General features: G+C 42.0%; 1 protein-coding gene across 2 annotated transcripts in view; it reads right to left on the reverse strand.

The window, feature by feature from the left end:
• Positions 1 to 6,712, reverse strand: part of LOC119166682 (phenoloxidase-activating factor 2) — a 298,006-nt gene extending 291,294 nt beyond the window's left edge. For both annotated transcript variants that reach the window (XM_037418003.2, XM_037418001.2), the window contains exon 1: positions 6,586 to 6,712. The gene's annotated coding sequence lies outside the window, so the exon portion shown is untranslated. The remainder of the gene's footprint in view (positions 1 to 6,585) is intronic.
• Between the last annotated feature and the right edge of the window lie 827 nt (positions 6,713 to 7,539).

Below are 7,539 nucleotides of genomic sequence, written 5' to 3' on the forward strand. Positions count from 1 at the left end.
AGCGCTTGTCCTGTGTCCTCCTACTTCTCTGTTTTCGTTTTTCGCGCTATTTACTTTAAAAATAAATCGTTACCAACCTGGCCATTTTTGAATACATGAAACACTTTTGCAGCCAAATGTGACACAAAACAGTCAGAAACTCAAAAAGGTGTTAACTCTTCTCAAAACATCTGTGCAAGCAAAGGTAATAATTGTTTATCGTCAGGTTTTTCGGAACTCCGCAAAGTAGACAACAAAATGGCGGAATGCGTTAACGATGATACTCGCCACAACCAAATATTAAATTCCAAAATTACTTTGTGTTTTTAAAACCATAAGCTTTTTACTTAAAGTTCCTGCCGCCCGGTTCTTGGCCGACTCCCTCTGTGGGTTTGCGCCAGAGTAACAAGTATCATCATCATCATCATCATCATCATCACCACCACCACCTTATAATCGGCCAATCCCCTCCCTTGAGTAGGAGCCACTTGCAGAGAAAGACAACAAAAAAAATATGGGCGGAATTAATTATGAGCCGCGAAGTAGGATATGCTAATTTTTATGATATTGAATCTTCCAAATCGCTCAATATGTAGATGGGGGTCATTTAAGTGCGATGAGTAGCTGTGTATCCCGAGCACGAAGACTTGCTATTGAGCAGTTCATGCGCTGTAATTAATACGTGGTTGCTGTTCGTTAGCTTTACAAAAAGAACTTGCACTAACAGGGCTAAATAAATAAATGTGTTAACATTCACGACATTTCACGTTACAACAATTAGGTCCTGGTTTCTTGTATTTAGTACACAGAGCCACGTTTCTTTAGGTTGTAGTGACTACAAATCTACGAGAAACAAAATATCTGCTTGTTGAAAAAAATTCAGGGCTAAAAAGATAAAGACTAGCAGACTGGATTCTAAGAAAAAAGCAAGCGTGAGAACGGCTAGATGATAGTTAAATGGGCAGATCAGAAAATGTCTGTTTGTATAATCATAGGAACGGAGGAACTATATAACCAGGTTTGTAAAAAAAAACATGGGGAAGTTGTTTCGCTTTCAGTGGGCATCGTGGGGTTGAGAGTGGGGAAATTTCAGCCTCAAGATCACTGCGTTCACTCGTATTTTTGAGATTCGATGACTCTGTAATTATGCTCTATTCATAGTGTTTAGTCCTCAGATATTGAATTATGCCTCAGGGTTTTCCACTTTCAATGCGAAGGCTGGTAATAATTTCTGAATGAACGTTTAGTCTTGCGGTGATTTGACGTACGGAGTGCAATGTTTTTCCACGAATATCATTTCGCATCTCTCCACAGAATAAAACAATGAAGCTTGTTTTTCTTTTCTTTAAAAATTAATATAATTTGACGCATAAGCAGAGATGCCACTGACTTTCAAGCAAAAGTGACCAAACAACGAGCAGGAAGCCACCAAATGTCGCCATTTTTCTCAAAACATTGCCCTAAAGTCGTGACTCTTGATGTGTTTGTCATGCCTAGTAAAAAAAACCGCAAATTAGGTGTAGCACCGTAAAATACACTACTATCGAAAACCCTAAACTATATTCACTCTTTTCGTTACCAGTTCATTTCTCCGGTTTCCTATGGGAGTGCTTAGTCAGCGCCTCCTCTATTTTTTCCAGTGCTTGGGCGAAGGAGCGTTTTTCAATGGGTAGCGGCTGTTAGTGCTAGTGCGGTGCTTTGCCGCCAGATGCCGCAGCTGGAGTAGAGATGCCGCCGCGTCGTCTCTCCCGCAAACGAATGCCGCGGCTGCATTCGAAGCTGCTATACGGCTCGGTTTTTGGCTGTAATGGCATTGTTCAAGGTGTAATGGGAAACGAGAATCATGAAGCACTTGTTCTAGGCACTCAGCTCATTTCAAAGGCTTGAGGCGTTCGTGACTGCTTGATCTAGGCACTTGCACGTCATCTGCTAGCAAGGCTGATGCCAGATAGCTCATGCAAGTAATCTGCGGAAGATCGTTTTGTCACCGTGGTGTTCGCTAGACTGAGTTGCTTTTTTGGCTAACTGAAAGTCGATTTTTGAGAGAAGTCTATGCCAGGAGCTAATATTAGGAGCTTGGGGGCCTAATGTTCCCCGATGCTTGCTTCTCTCCAGGGGCGTAGAACATTTTGCGCAAGCCTGGAGTTCATGCACCAAATAGCACAAAATGTCACTAGACTGCTTTCAGGGATATAGGTCATTATCCATTTGCTTCTCAAAGCCTGACATGTGTTGCAACCGAGAAAAAAGCAAGTGTCAGAAAATGAGGAATTACGGCAGGTGACTTCACCATGTGAGAGCTTAAGCAATGAAATCATCGTTAAATAGACAAAAACAGCTCCTTATGCAGAGATTTTTGCGATCATTGCCTGTGTTTTGAAGAGGCGTTGTTAAACTCAGAAGTCTGACACCGACTCTCAGCTTGAGCCAAGGTGACAAGGCATAAAAAACGCGGCCTGTGGTCAGCTGATTCAGCTTGTATGTGTATTCGTGGACGAATTGTCGTAGCCTTAATATTCGGCTGCTCAGGTGTTTTTTTTTTTTTGCTTCCCTCTGACATCTTAATTCGGTAGCAACCAGAGTAGAGACGAAGTGGCTGCGTGGAGCCCATGGGTTACCGTTCGGCCTCGGGGCGTAATGTAAACGTCGCACACGGCAGTGATCGTAAGGCAGTGTTTCTGCTAGACTCATTTGCTGACTGTTCGGATGCAGCGCACTGCTCTTTAGTGATTCCAATTGCCATGTTGCAAAACATGATGGGTAGTCTTCAGCCGCCACTACTCATAGTCTATAAAATACCCGGGTTGTAAATGATGGCTACATACTAGAGTGTAGAACGTAGGTTTATTAGGAGACCAAATGGTCTGCCTGATTAATGCGAGCACGCTCCCCCGAACACCAGCGGAACTTGCAATTTCACGGAGATACAGCCGTACAGTGAATTAAGGCGACAGCTAGAAATGTCTCATCAAATGCGAAAATTGATCACCGGCGGCGTCCGGAGTCTCCTCGCGTCGGCGGCGTGAACACGAGTGATGCAAAGAATCATCACTACGTGCGAACGTCATTATATGACGTCACATGTATTAAATGTTTGTGACGTATATGAACGTCACGTAACTTGACGGCATCATATAACATCTTCGCTTGGTTGAAATGGGCTGATAATTTGGGCAGTGCATAACCAGCTGCGGGGCAGAAAGCTAGGCTTGTCTCCAATCCTTGAGGCAGTAAGAAAAACATGTTGGGCGCAGAAATATCACGCAGGGAAGTAAAAAGCACTTAGTGAATTGAATTGGAAGAAAACAAGGAGAGTTTTTGCATTTGACTTATCTCGAATTTCCATGTGAATGTTTGTGCAGTTCGTCAAAAAAACTTGAAGTTATTGTCTCCAGATTACGGCACCCTGATCCCCCAATAGTTATTTATTTACACAGAGCTGGTCTTACACTCTCCCCTCTTTGTATGTTTTGTGCAGAATCGGAAACTACTGAACATTATTTTGTCTCATGTCGTAACTACGCAGTAATTAGAAAAATACTTCTAGCTATTCCGTTTGCGAAGCTAAGTTTAATTTAAACCACAAAATCTGTTGTGAATTTTGGTGCCTCCTTTCTGGAAAATCGCTTTAGAGATTTATTTAATGCAGTGTGCAATGTCATTTCAGACATTAAACGTATTTAAACATAGGGCCCCCTTTAAGAAATACTTGAAAAAGAACAGTCAGGAAGTAATTTTTGAAATTTCAATAAATATGAGACATACAACCCAAATTAATCGGGTTTGGCACACTCAGCTGTCTGATCGGCTCCCAAAATCAAAGTATAATTATTATATTAGTGATTGCTTTACTTTTTCACACTCTCTGAATCTTTGTTTTTCTTTTATGTCTTTGTTCTACATATTTTTTCTTTTTTTTTGTAAGCAATAGTGCAGTTACCGTTCTCAGGATACTATATGTTTTCTTGGCCAATCCCCCAGAGTGGGTATGTACCATGGATTCCAGGCTACAAACAAAGAAACAAGTCTTCTCAGGTGAATTCATAAAAGGAATGGCGTGTTTTTCTGTATCTAAAGAGGAATGACAAAAAAAGACAATCTGTTTTATTTCTGTCAGATATGCAGAGTGGCACACAGCAGTATTATGTACTGAGGCATGCAAAACATGGGGTTTCAGTGGCTTCAATAAGAAAAGAAAATGCGAATGCTATGAAACTCGAACGCATTTATTGAACGGGTAGCACTGCCTGGCAGAGCCCGGTGAAAACAGCACGCCGCTATGTTCGTGATACGTTTTATCTTCCCCGCATACGTGAAGCCGTCAAGAAGCACGACTGCAAATTAACTCACATGGAAACACGAATTTGCGAGCTTCATAATACGTGTTGCCGTTATTTTTGTTTAATTCTAAGTATAATTCTATAAAAATTACAATACCAACCAGCCCAAGTAACCACTCTTTTCCTGTAGTCTACTCGCGCAGTGCCACCATGCGGCAGCGGCAAGCGGAGGAGGAGAGTGTGCTCGACGGCCTGAAGAGAGCGTTCACCCGGGCACTGAAAAAAGTTAGAGGAGGCGCTGGCTTGGTGCACCTGGTTCTCCGACTAGCCGCGAGATGCACTTTGTGGCGCACGGGCTGCACCCGTTGTGAATGGAACGCTCATGATCATCCATTCACAGCAATTTGCTGAAGACCGAAAAAACGGAAATGACGTCTTCGAAGTACAGTGTAACCTTCACAATGCGCACACCAAGCTTTCTGCGTGGTCAAGCTTACGCTACCCATTAGCTTCACTGAAGTTGCTGAAGGCTGCTTAGAGAAGGTGACTTCATGGTGAGACCGAAAATGGGTTATTGACAAAATAAACTTCATTTAGTGAGTTAGGAGAAACCGCTGCAGTGATGAAGTCGACAAGCCACCCAGACACGTTGGAGCAATGGTCAGAACACGTGACCTAACTATCGTCTAGCCATTTTAAATGCTAAACTTTCAAGAAGCTTAAAACACCCTAAAGAATTTTGTTTCATACTGCATCCTCACGGCACTCGAAGCAATCGGTTGACTTACATTTTGCAAGTAGGCTGCTGCTGGGGGACGCACCAGCACTCCCGTTACCTAGATTAATTTAAAAAAAAAGCACTGACGTACTGAAGAGTGGAAGAAATGGGACTTTTACATGTGAGTCTAAAAAAAGATCTAGGAAATGTTCCTCAATTGTTAGAAAGACGCTGAGCGTAGAATGCATAATTCAGTGGAAACGTAAACCGAAATTCACCAAAAAACTTGCCACTTCACCATTCCTAATTTTAGGTCAGTACGCGGCTCTCAAATTCGCCAATTTCGCAAAAAGTAGCCACCATTGGCAAACCTGCGCATAAGCTCTTAGAGTTACAGTCAGCTATTCAAGCCAAAGAGTTATCTCTCTCTACTGCATCAAATATATCTACGTTCCCCGGAAAACCGCTGCAGCTCTCTTTCAGTTCCGCTGGCGAATAGCCCTTTTTTTACTGGAGGTGATCTTAACTAGTCTACCTCAAAAGTTCTTCGGGGTTCTGCAGTGAAGCTATCCTGATCTCTTAGGTTTCAACGGATAGAGTGGCAGGAAATTAAAAACGCACTGAAATGTGTGTTTCGATTTAGAAGTGGTTTGATTCACAAAACACTACTAAAGAATGGTGTAGTCTTCTCCGTAAACAGTGCGCGCACACCAGAGCAGCCCAGCTCAGGAAAATAAGTCTATACTGTTTGCCGAAGATTCGTGAAATGAAGACGCTCAATCCCCCTGTGATTACGACCGCTATCACACATAGCAATATAGTTTCTCTAAATCATCGGATTCGGACGACGACCCGCCTTGACGTATCAGCAGTGGAAGACTCGCATCTCTGTGCTTCCTTTCGTTAAAATTCGTCAACGTTTCTGCATGGTAGACGGGAGAGGATAAGATCCTTTCCGTGGTGCCATGCAGTAGAGCTTCTTCTCCTTATATAAAAGAAAATATAGTCGTATCATGGTGTGTTTTGCGAATAAAGTGTGTTTGAATAGCTTCAAAATGTTAAAAGGCGCGTAAGATTGAACAGGCAAATTAAAAAAGCGACAGTTTTCATTGTTTTCTCTTCAATAACTAGGTAAAGAAAGGGTTAAAGAGTGGCTATTGAAAATGCTTGACTTTTTTTTACTAAATGATAACAAATCATATAGCCAAAGATATTGCTTTTATTTGAAGCAGGCTGCCTGAAGCTAAACTGTGTATTGAAGTGCAGCGATGAAAGAACACAGAGTTTACATTTCAAAGCTATCGATAAAAGTTACCTTATTATGCTTCATTACGTTCCTTGTCCGTAAAACACCTATATGAAGTTTTCGCCGGCTGTTCTAAAACCTTAAACATTAGAGATGCTTGTAAGATTTTGCTGTCTTTTAATGGGTTTTAAGCCAAGTAGTGCGTTACGTTGTAGCCACAAATAAAAAATAAAATTGCTCCAATTACCTCAGTTTGCCTTTACGGTGCTTTTAAAAGTGAGCCTTATAATCATCTGCATGCCATTGTAATTCCAGCTTCACTTGAACAGAATTAAGCTGAATTCAGTCAGCAAGATACTCACGCGTGTAGTCCACCGGGGGTGCCTTGTGGCCGTCTCGTCAGCCGTCACACGTGGCTTCTGGCGCAGGAGGAAACGGGTGCCACCAAGCAGCAAAGCCCGGACACCCGGCTGCGCTTATCAGTCCCGGTATGCCGGAACGGATGCGCCGGCACCCATGGTAACAACGACTTCTCTAACAAAGCTAACCGACAGGGACTGCAGGGGCTTATCGAAGTAGAGGCACGCACAAAAGAGGCAGTCATAGTAGGGACGGAATACGATACCAAAAATCCTATCGAAACAGGCACATTGTTACATTCCCGTTCTTTTCGTTCTTTGATCTCGTGGTTTTTTGAACATCACTCGACATACGTACATTGAGTCTCAATGAATATTGAGAATACAAAAAAAAAGGTCATTTGGAACCTGTGGGGACAAAGTGCGAATCAACCAACTAATTTGCAATGACTGACCAGCGTTTCGTCAGACTACTGCCAAATAAAATGAAAATTGACCTTAATCTAACTCGGCTCATCTTGAGAGGCTATGTGCTATTTCGCAATGAAACTATTTGTTCGTTGCTATTTCTGTATATCTTTGTCTTCGCCAAAGCTATAGTGAGACCATGGACTCGTACAGCGGAGCACTGCTAAGCTGAATGTCTAAAATTATAAGAGCAACTATCTTAAAATGCACCCTTCGATAGCCTAGAAGTGGAACTGCCAAGATATGTGTGACGTTTATAAGTAGCAGCCCTTTGATTCAAATGAGACTATTGAAGTCAATATAGTATGCTTCATTTTATTTGAAATTATGTTACGGAAATTCAGTCTATAGATGACAAAAAAGGTAACTATAGTGCATAATTACTCTTAAAAAATTTACTGTGCTGCATAGAGGAATACACGGCAACCACAGAATTTAAAAACCACCAATATTTATAAAGTATGGCATTTTTCGGGTTGACCAAATATT

The sequence above is a fragment of the Rhipicephalus microplus genome, unplaced genomic scaffold (assembly GCF_043290135.1).
Source record: "Rhipicephalus microplus isolate Deutch F79 unplaced genomic scaffold, USDA_Rmic scaffold_16, whole genome shotgun sequence".
NCBI classification, from domain to species: domain Eukaryota; kingdom Metazoa; phylum Arthropoda; class Arachnida; order Ixodida; family Ixodidae; genus Rhipicephalus; species Rhipicephalus microplus.